Genomic DNA, 12,371 nt, shown 5'->3' with positions numbered 1-12,371 from the left:
AAAAATGGATACTATGGAATTCTCGTCGGCGACCGTGTTAAAGAGAGATATTAAAATATTCATTAAAACTGTACAAATGCTTTGCGTACCATTGCGAGGAGATCTTGAAAAGCGGGCAATGCGACACAGATTTTCTATTCATAAAAATATTCCATTTTAATAATAGAGACTCTACACCTAATGCAACTTGTTTGCTAAAACTTGACCTTTATAATTTATTTCGATATGGAAAATAGTCTTGGTCAGCGTTTGCGTATAAAATTAGATATAGAGAAACGAATGGAAAAACTTAGGTCGTAAAGTGATATACTGGTATCATGTCTGCTCCAGGGCCTATTAGGAAAATATTTGGTGGCGCCATAACCATTTCGACCTATCAAGCCAGGGCTGCCTACCAAGATTTCCCGGAGACCTTTAAACGGCCAATTAAAGATCAATTAAAAAACATTGCTCACGAACCAATTAGTTCTCTACAAATTTATATGCTTTGTACAAGAAAAACATACTTCTTACATATATTTCCCGGCTTGTAATACTGGCGGCCATCGTAGGATGGCTTTATGCAAATTTCAATTCTTATAGTCTGCAATAACTATCGCTGCTTTACAAGCGATTGCTTTCATTTAGGTTAAGAAAAAAGTATGTACTTAAAACCATTGTACCTTTACATGAATTTAACAGCAAGAAATTGCTGAAATTGTGATCTTCTCTTAGCGTATTAACAACTTTCACTTCAAGCCTAAGTGAGAGTGAAAAAACCAACTCATCAAGTTGAAGTCTAGATTGTTGGTCTGCTTTAAAGGCGCAATCTAAATCAAAACCTAATTTTTTACAGGAAAATAATTCGTGTCAGAACTTTGTACTTAAAAAAGGCCATTCTACAAGGCTATCTATCTGTCTATCTCACAAAGAAGTTTTTGGCCGACAACGAGTAGTGGAAATAACGGCTTCAAGCTGCTAACTTTAATGCAAAAATACTATAAGGTCTCTTATATTATTGCCAAAATCGGAACCACTTGATCTCAACATTGAAAAAAAAAAAAAAACTCCCTGGTTTGAAGATCGCAGACGACCCTTTCTGACAGCAAATATATCTTTCGCATTCTTATATCTTTACTGTATCATATATTTTGTGAAAGCAGAAGTACTCTACATTTTATTACGAAGCGATGTAAGAATTCATTGTTTTTAAAATTAAAATTACATCATGTTTACTTATTAAGAGTCTAATTTCTATTCGCTTTACAGAAGCATATCTACTTAATATTAATCATGCCCTTGTAAATACTCTGCTGCCTCCACATACAAGGGGTTAGCATATATTAGAACTAGCCTTGAGATGTAATACTCATTATGCGATACTCACTTCCTTAATAACAAATGATTACCGAGAGAGAACTGTATTCCATTTTTTAGAGCGAAACTTCTGTTGACAGAAGCCGCAACATATTTTTCCAGACTACATTGTACTTTCACTTACGCTAAGTATGGTTCAAATGGAACCGGCGTCTGTATACATGAAAATACGTTAGGGGTATTTAAAAAAAATTAAATTATACATATTTCTTGCTCTTATTCTACTCTTTGTACCATATACCACTTAAGGATGCATGCGTCATGCAGATAGGCTTGAGGTAGATCGATCGATTCAGAATCACCTTCCGAATCGATTTAGACTTGTCTATCCGCCTTGTTTTCTAATGTTCACTCAGCAGGCCGCAATTTTTGATTCGCATCGGTTCATCTTCATGCCATATAATGCTTCATCTTGAAATGTCGTTGTAAGACTGCCGTTGTGGGGGGTCACGTAGCGTATCCAATGGCGGACCATGGTCCGGTTTAATGTTTTCACTTGGTTTTGAAATGAAGAATGATTAGATACATAAAGTTTCTGCTAAACTCTTCGTATATCGTATCTCTTTCTTTCTGTTTATTTAGTTATGGTAAATTTAATATAAAAAAATTGCTAAATATTTGATTCTAATAAAACGCTAATTAATTGCCAAATATTTAAGTTCACTTTACAAGTTATTATTCATAATTGTTGTCCAATAAGCTTAAGTAGTTAGTCGCTTCTTAAACTTTGTATATAAAACATTATGCGAGCATTTTCTCTTCACTTTACATTAATGATTTTTGTAATAAATTTGGAAATCAATGCTTTTAACATAAGTGAAATCGTTAATAATTTTAATAAGTTTAGTTTTAAAAGAAACAAACGCCAAATACCATTATTGCACAATGGGAGTAAGTATTCTAACGAAATCACATACACAAGGAGCACTGTTTGCATATCTATCTGTTGATTAGGAATAGCAACCTACCAGTTCATCACCGGTTTCGGTGTTCCGGTGGATAATTTACAGTATGAAGCTATAACATCCGGTATGGTATTCAAATTCCAGTACTTCTTGCCCACTCAACTGAATGCTCTAAAATATCACGGTACAACCAATGTCAAAGGCAGGCATGGCGAGGCTATAAAATTCGAATTTAATAAATTCTACTTTTATCAACTCCTCGAGATATGGTTAAACAAGTATATAAAGCATTGGGTAATGTTATCGATTTTAAATATTAACATTGGTTTTATTTACAGCATTGGATTAAATGGGCGATCGTGCGTTTTAAAGAGCATCTGCGAAGCTCACGAAACTCCATTTGATTTGGAATCTGGTCATCTGTGGGACGAACTGGCTCATATTTTCTTTCAGTCTGACGTTTTAAAGCTTTTTTCCTTACAAGAAAATCTTATTTTATTATGTTTTTCAGTCCCTTCTCCACAAGCGATGAATCCGTACCACAGGTAAATAATTCCCAAAAGTGGTTAAACAAAATAACTAATTCCGGCAGCTCTACCTGTGATGACATTTTCAAAGAATGCTCCAAATCAATACTGAGCATATTTACCGAAATTGTCGATTACTTCTAAAATATAAAATAGTTTATTAAACAAGACGTTGTACTCTACTGATTTTTAAAAATATATTTTGAAAAAATATAAACCTAATCAATATAATCTACTAATATGTCTTATAGTCGTCTGAAACACAATATAGATCGCTTTACTTCTATACCCCAAACAGACAAGCTTAAATTAATTCGGAAAATGATTCAGACTTGATCGGTATAATAAAAGATGGATCTATCTAAAGTCCTTCTGACTCTCACATACTTTTGCACAAACATATAGAAGAACTATATGTCGTATATGTCGTGTTGACTTTTCTCGGAAATTTTACGAAATTTTCAGAAAACAGGAAAGAAACGAGAGAGGAGAGGAGAACGCTTTATGGTCATTTTTACGCAGTATTTTGAATAGTCTTGGGTAAAAAAAGAACTGAGAGTTTTCCCCAAAAAGGGTCACATTAACTGTGAGAAATGACTATACATCGAGAAAATTGACGGAGTTTGGCTGGCACGTTCTGGTGCGTCTACCATACAACCCGGACCTTACCATGCGCTAGTACGATTTGTTGATGATGTCGTTCCTATTTTTGTTTTTTTTTGTGGCGGAATTTTGGTGAAAAAGTTATACTTAATCTATTATTTGAAATTGTCTTGAAAGAGTTGTAAAAAATTAAAGAAAAGCATCGGTATTCACATAGTATTAAAATAATGAAGTGAGATGACTACTGTTATCTTGTAAAATTAAATTCTATCAACATTAATAAATTTATATGTAATTATTTCGTTTCGTCGCACAATCAAAAATTAGTGAGTATTTTATAAGGAAATTGGAATCCAATGAACTACTTGCTTGGATTGGGATTATCTGTTTTGGCAAGCAATAATAATTTAAAACTTAAATATCAAGTATACTTAGGAAATAAACAACAATAGTTCGCGTCTCGCCTATGCATCTGCCAAATCCACTTGTTGACTATTAATAAGATGCAAGACTGATAAGAAACAAAATTGCATTTTTAAAAAAATTTGCTTGCCATAGTCTCTTCTCTCTTTTCCTTTCGCCAGTATGATTGTAATGCGTAGCATTGTTTACAAAAAAGCTCAAAAATTTCTGCATAAATTATGATCAAAATACCATCCACAAAATGACTACTAAACACACTTGCACACTTGAACACATGCCTGCCATGCGTGAACGGAAATATAAAAGCGAACGACATCTGTGGGAATTTTGTCACAGCCCTATGCATCATTGTACGGGCAGAGTTAACAGAAAACGAATGTATTAACAGAAAATGTAACAGAAAATGGACGGGTCAACAGAATAGCATATATTAATATAATATTAAAAAATATATTTCTCTTCTTCTTCTCTATGAGTTATTTTTTTTGCTTGACGAAAAGTCATCACAGATCTGAAAGTAAACTTACGTCATAGAATGGATTTGCTATATATTCACCTTAAGCGAGACATGTATCAAATAGTTCAAGTAATTTTCTGAGGCAAAATTTGTTGGAGCCGCTAACTCGTTATCATTGAAGGATGGAGATACATTAGATTTGTAACATGGCTTGTAATACCCTCATTACCTCATCGATTCGATCTTAGTCTCCATACTCTTGATCAGCGCAAAGTTTTCAATCATTCCTGTCATCTTTCCTTCACTGTTCTAACTTTTCTCAACGCTTTGAAATCTTTGGGCGATAAATAAATAAAGGTTGCGCCCGCATTTAAAAATGTAATCCAAAGAAACAATGTATATATACAAATGTATAGTAATCCCACTTCATAAACTATCCATTCTATGTGAGAAATATAGTTTGAGTTTTCAATAGCACCGACAGACAATGGATGCATAAACAGTAAATGTTCGTTTCTAAAATCACATCTGCTTACATGTCCCTTGTGTCACATCTGTCACAACTCACCGTTAGAAAATTGACTTGAAAATTGAAACGTGACCCGGATAAACGATTCTGATCGTATTCTTGTTACCTGTCCTATTGAGAAGAAACTAACCATTTCCTTTAGGGTATTCGAGGTTCCAGTTAATGCGAATGCAATTTTCTTTTTTTCCTTTCGCTTTATTCGAACATTACAAAAGTACCAGTTGCATTGCTATAGAGGGATACACGGTTGAGTAACTTCAGCTGTTCTCTGTGGTTAAGTCTTAAAAAACTCATATTAAAAAAATTAAGGGTGAAACTTTACTCATTGATGAAAGTGTGTTGACAAAAAACTAACAATAAGCAGGAGTTCTAACGACTGTTTGGGTACGATATGAGAATTTATTTCATTACACTTGGAGAAGTTAAGCTAACCTATTTAAATGCATTACGATTTCTTAATTGACCTTAGAAAATCTAGTTGAAAGAAAAACAAAATCAGATATATATATAAAGCACGTTCATCCGTTTTGATGTCCTTGAAAATAAGTGATGAGAAAGAACAGCATGAGAACCGGATAGATTGTGGATAGCAAAGCGTAATCTGACTTTTTGTGTGTTTGTAATAGATCCAATTTTCATTAGCGGTCGTGTCTTTCAACGTGTCGCTAGACATATTCAAACCGAATGGCGTTACTGATCAATATTTTTAAAAGACTTTCTTTATCTCTTTCCAATACTTATGAACGTGGAACCAATATTGCTTGGAATTTCGTCGTCATCCGTATTTTTGGTTAACTTCCTAACTAATTTTGAGTTTAACTTTTGGGAACGCCCTAATCATTCCCTTGCTTTTAGCTAAGGTGAGGCATGTTCCACATATAAATCCTTTAGAACTCGTTTTGCATTTTTTTTTCTCTATCCCGTTACAAACAAATGAACAAATTTACTACACCTTCTCCTATGTTGGGTAAATTCCATCTAAAATTTCAAAAAGTGCAATAAATGGAAAATTCATTTTACATTAGATTAACATAGAAGCGTAAAGTTAGTCAAACAGACAGTCTGTCGCACGCATATATACTTATACTGACATCATATTTTCTATGGAGAAAGAGAAAACGTCTCATGCAAATATATCAAATAATAACAGTAACGTAAAAACAATAATATAATAATAATAACACCAATTAAAATATTACAATAACAACTTCCTCTTTATAGTTTAACGTAAGAATAAAACATGAGAGAAAAATAAAAGAAATAGCGTACAAAGCGCCATAATAGACACAAAAACAAATCTAATTTTGGACATCCACTCAAAACGCAAAAAAAAGTCAACGAAATGTATGAAGGCACATGAAAGCGGCAGCAATAGCAATAGCAACAAAAGCAACAACAACCACCACCGGTAAATGACAACATTGAATAGCTGATGTTCAGACTAAACGTGAATGTGTTGTTTTGTTTAATCCAAAGTTTAGACACACAAAAATAACAAAAAAAAAAAAAACAGTAACCTTTTTTTTTTTTTTTTACCAACTACACGTTCAGTGTCCATAAGTTCAAATTCAGTCTGGATTGCGTATTTAAACAAAACGGTAGCATGTGAATAAGTAGATGCGCTCATCAAAGGGATAAATAAATGCCGGCTAAGCAAACTGAAGTGTAAATGCAAAGAAGTGAGTGCTCTCTGCCTAAGAAGGATAAACCGCATAGATTATTTCATCTAAAAATAAATAAAAAAAAAGAAAAAAATGTTAATAAATTTATTTCCTATAAACGTCCCGTTTTATGCGTTTTCATTTTAATGATGAATTCTTTTTCACTTTTACTCTTTTCCTTAAATGGATTCTGATACTCTTATGTACCACAAATAAAAGTGTCGGCGGTTTAATCAGTATTTGTGTACATAATATTTTCTCTATATATAACGGTTAAGAAAAAAGAAAAAAAAAAAAAAAGGAAAAACAAATACAAAAGAAACATACATACAAATGTCTGTGGCGGCAATACAGTTTAATTTTCTAAAACAGGTGAGTTATATAACAAGTTTACCATACAAACACATCTTTGAATTGGCGCTGCAAAGCGCTTTCCCTTAACAAACCTTCCTATGCTGTAAAATGGGTTTTGCAAAAAAAAAAAATTTAAAAAAAAAAAAATACGGAAATTGTATAAATATTTTCCCTGCAAAGTACGGAGTTTTCCCTTGTCTCTTGTCCTATTGTTTATTGAAATTTTTCATATATTCGTTAGGTAACTTTTCCTCAATTTAAAAATTATTGAAATGTATCTTTAAAAACATTGAAGTAAAATTTTTTTTCTTTTATTTTTCTTTCACTAGAAAAATGTCTGAACTTCAACTCATTATACTTTGCACATAAATGTTTTGCGGTCGCTTCATAATTTTAAAGCATTTTCCAACCAGTGGATGAAAGTGTTTATGACAATTCATTCAACTAAGAAATTTAGTATTAGCTTTGTAGCGAGTCTAGAAGAAACGTAATTTTGAACAATGTTATAGAAATTTCACTATTCGTCGTAAGCGGCGAGAGCGAGAGCGACTGTTATAAGGCTGTCAACTTTTACATGTTATATATTCTGTATAATTCCTACGGATCGTAGTCCCAAGGAATTACAAATACATCGGATGTGCAGACGTAACTCCTTTTTCCAAGCTTGATCTGCGAAATTAAGCAGGACCTACATAAAGTAAACAAAATTTTGCATATTTTGGTTTGATTGGGGCGAAAAAAAAAAATTGGCAAACACACACAAAAAAGCAAAGAATTGATCATAAAACGGTCTCAGAGCTTCACCATGCCTAACAAAATATACGCATATACTTATGAATCACTTACTGTGCATTGCAAACACCATGATACAATTAATATACCCTAACATTGGGATAGTTGGTGCGAAAGCATGTAATAATCGTAATTTGAGTTCATTTAACCGATAATTTCTTATATCATATATCCATATATACGGCAATTAAAATTAGGTTTTTTTCTTTTTTTCGAGATGCAAGAGATGTTGCCGCTAAAACCAATTTTTTTTTTTTTTTTTTTGTGAAATTGAACAAGAAGCAAAAGAGATTTTTCCTAAAGTATGCTAAAGTCTATTTGCCTTTTGTAACCGACTAAGCATTGAACTAAGGGTGAGTGAAGGTAACTGAGATATGTTTTAAACCAAATTAAACAAATATGGCGCTAAACGTTTTAATGGTTTTCTCATTTTAGATATTTTCTGCTAACAGCAGCAGTCCGTGGTTTTTTTTCACTAAAATTCGAACAAAATTTTCTTATAATTTAAATGAATTTTACTAAATCGTGTATGGGCTATGTGGATCGTTAACCTTATGTCTGTTTTCGGGCAAAAGCATAATGGTATCACTGCAGGGAGTTGGGATGAAAATCTTTGTCTCTCTGAAGTGATTTTCATAGGCCTCTTATGAAGTTGGTCTTAAACAATTAATAGAGAGATAGAGAAGTGAGCTTTGTCATGCCTTTACTATTAATTAATTCTCAACACTTTGCCATAATCGAGCGTTTCAATCGCATTAGTTGCTAATGGTCGAAAGTGGAATTAAAGATTTGGCCAGTTTGAAGCCGGTCGTGATGCAACAATTCCTTGAACTTTGATTTATTTTTAAAGCGCAATCACATCGACTTTTACATTGGAAAATTAATCCTCGAACTTTGATAACGACTTGATATTTAATTGGATATACTTCCGTTCTAGTCTAAATCACACACATTACAACCGTGTTCTACTAAAATCAAGTAATTTACAGAACCCTTCAGCTTAGAAGTAATTGCTGTTTTTTAACACCCTTAGTATAGTTGATTATTTACATCTAACCCATCTTTTATCACTTTGCGAGAGCCTTTCTAAAATATACGTCCAATTACTAAACCATTGTTCAAGTTCTCCCTTTTCTTAAACATATATGTTTACTCATTAATAGGAGTTATGAAGCTTCTTCCTAGGTCTTGCCAACATTTTGATAAAAGAATGAAACTTTGATACCCTATAATATTGTGTGGACGTAGAATAAAGCTGCTATAGGGCCTCCTATAGAATATATATGAAAATTTCTAGTATTGCCCCTGTTGTTGTACCTGTTGACGTTTGTACTTTGAAAAATGAAAGCGTTTTCACCTTACGTCGTTTCAGGCGTGATTTCTGCAACTAACTATCTATAGCTAGCTGTCCGTGCGTTTAACTGAATCAACAATTTTGCGGCCAAGAGAATGATTTGACAAACGGACATACCTAAATCAACACAGAATTTGACACCAATCATGAACGTCTCTCTGAGATCTCTGAGAAGGAGCAATGAAAACAGTCTATGCCGAGTAAGTTTCCCAAAAAAATGGGTAGATCTTAATGAATACACCGGATTAACGGTGTTCCCCTCTCCATATATGCAATATAGTTTTCCTAAACGTTTCCTTTTTTTCTTCTTCTTTTCATTAATTACTATATTAGTCGAAACGTTTTCAACGTGAGAGCAAAATTATCATTTATGCCTCTTAATGCTACTATTATGCAAACGTGGACACAATAATAAAAAAAATGTGAACTTTTCGTTAAGGTAATCATTTAATGAGTAAACAATTAAACTGAGAACAAGAGATTTTCAAGAAAAATAAATAGAAAAAAAACATTTTGTTTTCTGAAAAAAGAACCATTTCATTATCATTATTGGCCATGAATGAAGCACATCGCCAGTAATTTAACAACAATTAGAAACGAATGAAGTTAAAGAAGTATGCACACTTATACTATATATATATATGGTGTTTGTTTATATTATACGAGAATGATTGAAACTGAGAAGAAAACTAGATAATAAAAACTCAAGTAGTAATTAGTTGTAAACATCAATTAATATGAAAAGAAAGCTTTCAAAGAAGAACACATGAACTTCAATGCTAAACGTGTTATTCGTGAAATCAAAGGTAATGAAACTACCACTAACGTTGTCTCAACTATAAACTCTCTGTTATTTGCTTAAAAAGGTTAACACACAACGCAAACAAGAAACGTAATAAAAAAAAAAAAAAAAAATACGACTTACGATATATGTGTGATCACTAGTTTGCCTTTCTTTTATCAAAGAACAACAAAAATCTAAATCTTATACTCGCTAATTAGATACGAATTTCGTGTGAAATTAATAATGTAACTCGACTCGGACTTCATAATATACAATCATCCACATACTATTGTTTCATAGTTTTTTCGGAATTTATTTCATATATATTTATATATAGCAAGCATAGATCCTATTCTCAAATTATATCCATTAAGTTCAAATCAATGGACGCATTTAGTGAGAAATTGTGCTCATAAAAATATTTATACCTCGATAACGTGTTTTTATACCCTACACCATCTATGATACAAGGGAAAGACTTGAGATAGACCCACTAACCTTTTATTTTACCGATCGATTCAGAATCACTTTCTAACTCGATTTAAGCTTGCCTGTCCGTCTGTCTGTCTGTCTTGTTCTCTTGTATTCCACTTACAGGTAGGAATATTTGATGAAATTTAGTACACCCACGTCTGTCCGTCTGTCTGTTTGTTTTGTTCTCTTGTATTCCACTTATAGGTAGCAATTTTTGATGAAATTTAGTACACCGACGACTTTTCCAAACCAAGGTCGAATGCTATTGAAAATGATTTGGATCGGACCACTTCTCATCCACTACAACTATATAGTGTATTATTTTGAAAAGCCTTCTTAAGCTAAATATTGTACGGTGAATAATAAGAGCTTCTGGCCCACTATAATGCTTTCACTCATTTGTATATTGCCTTTTATTATTGCTGTTCATTTTACTTCATCTGCTGAGAATTACAATTTACCAAATATATTTTACATATTTCAAAAACTTATTTTCTTCAATTATAAAAACTTTTTCTTATAAAAATTCTGTAAATAGAACTTCGTATTTATTTGAGTACGTACATAAACAAGTGCCTACGAGTAGCGTAGAGAATAAATATGTAGACTTTAGAGGAAGTAGCTGAAATAATAATCTATGCAATAAAATTGCGCAATTTTTTTTTCTGTTGCATGACATAAGCCTTATTATGTCGCTTGAAAATATACTAATGTTGTGATTCGTTTTGTTATAATAAAAGATATCTGCCAGAGAATCTACGATTCAAATAGTATGCTGAGTATTTACGTATAGCTATTTGCCTAAGTGTCTATCTCTATGAGAGTTCCAAAGAGCGACATCGAAGAACTTTAAAATAGAAATAATTTCAATCTGCTCGCTTGCTTGCGGATTTGGAAAATGGTTCTCATCCATTTAGACAGGAACCTAAAACGCTTGTGATTTTTAAAGGATTTTCTAAAAAAATTTTGAAAAATTATTGGCCGTATTAGTCCTATTGACATGCCCACAAATCATAAAAAAAAAAAAAAAACTGTTTAAAATGATGAAAAAACGCTTTGTTCGCCTTAAAGCCAACTATTAAATATGATCTTTATTTGTTTTCCTCTTTAGTCGGCCAAATAACAAATCATCATTATATGCACCAGCCACTGGCTTGCGCGCAAAAAAGAAAAAAAAAAAATTATTTATATAATTTTAATTGAGATGAGATGAGGCTTTTGGCCTTTTACTGAAAATTTATGTTCGCATTAAACTTTGTTATTTATGGTTAAAAAGATTATGTAAATTTTGCAGATTAATAATTATGATGAAATGAAATGATATGAAAAATGTAAATTCAAGAATATTAAATCCTCTATGAAGTAGACCAAGTCGGCATATATATGTATAATACATATTTGTACAAAAGTAATATATAGGCGGAGGTAAAGAGTAGGTAAAGAGAAATGAATAGTGTAATAAGCTAAAAAGAAAGCATTTAACTACTTAACCATAATTGAAATAAAATAGATTGAGGTTTATATACTTTGTTGTTGCTATTCTTTCTATTGCTTTTAGTTTTTCTTAACATACAAACAGTAATTGCTCCATTTATGCCACCGCAACAGACACATATTAAAAACTAAATACTTAGGCGTGCGTACTCTTGTGCATGTATGTATGTATTTATGTATATATATATATATATATATATGTATAATACATACACTCACATGCACTCGTAGATTATCTTTCACCAAAGTCTGACGTATGGTATATGTATAGCTGGCTTAATAATACCAACAGCAAAGAGCAGCATATATCCCGTCCCAAGTGAGAGTGTGTGCGTAAATTTTTTCTATTGCTTAATTTACTGTAATACATATGTCACGTTCGCTAATAAATAAAAAGAAAAAAATGTATAGTTTGTCGTGGAACGAATTTTGAATACTTAACGCATGATATATTTTTCTAATTCCAAAGAGCCAAGCGGGCTTTTTGATCGACCGTTCTTCCACTCCAAACAAGCTTAAGATTAGTACAATACTTCTTGTAATTGACGTTTCGCTCTTCAAGACATATTCAACATTTGTTGAACAGTCGCTCCAAAAGGACTCTTTGAAAGGAACTCGTTAAACATTCGAGCTACTGCCATGTTAGTGTTCGCGGGCT

Source organism: Glossina fuscipes, unplaced genomic scaffold, assembly GCF_014805625.2.
Source record: "Glossina fuscipes isolate IAEA_lab_2018 unplaced genomic scaffold, Yale_Gfus_2 2, whole genome shotgun sequence".
Lineage (NCBI taxonomy): Eukaryota > Metazoa > Arthropoda > Insecta > Diptera > Glossinidae > Glossina > Glossina fuscipes.
This window is presented reverse-complemented; position numbering follows the sequence as displayed.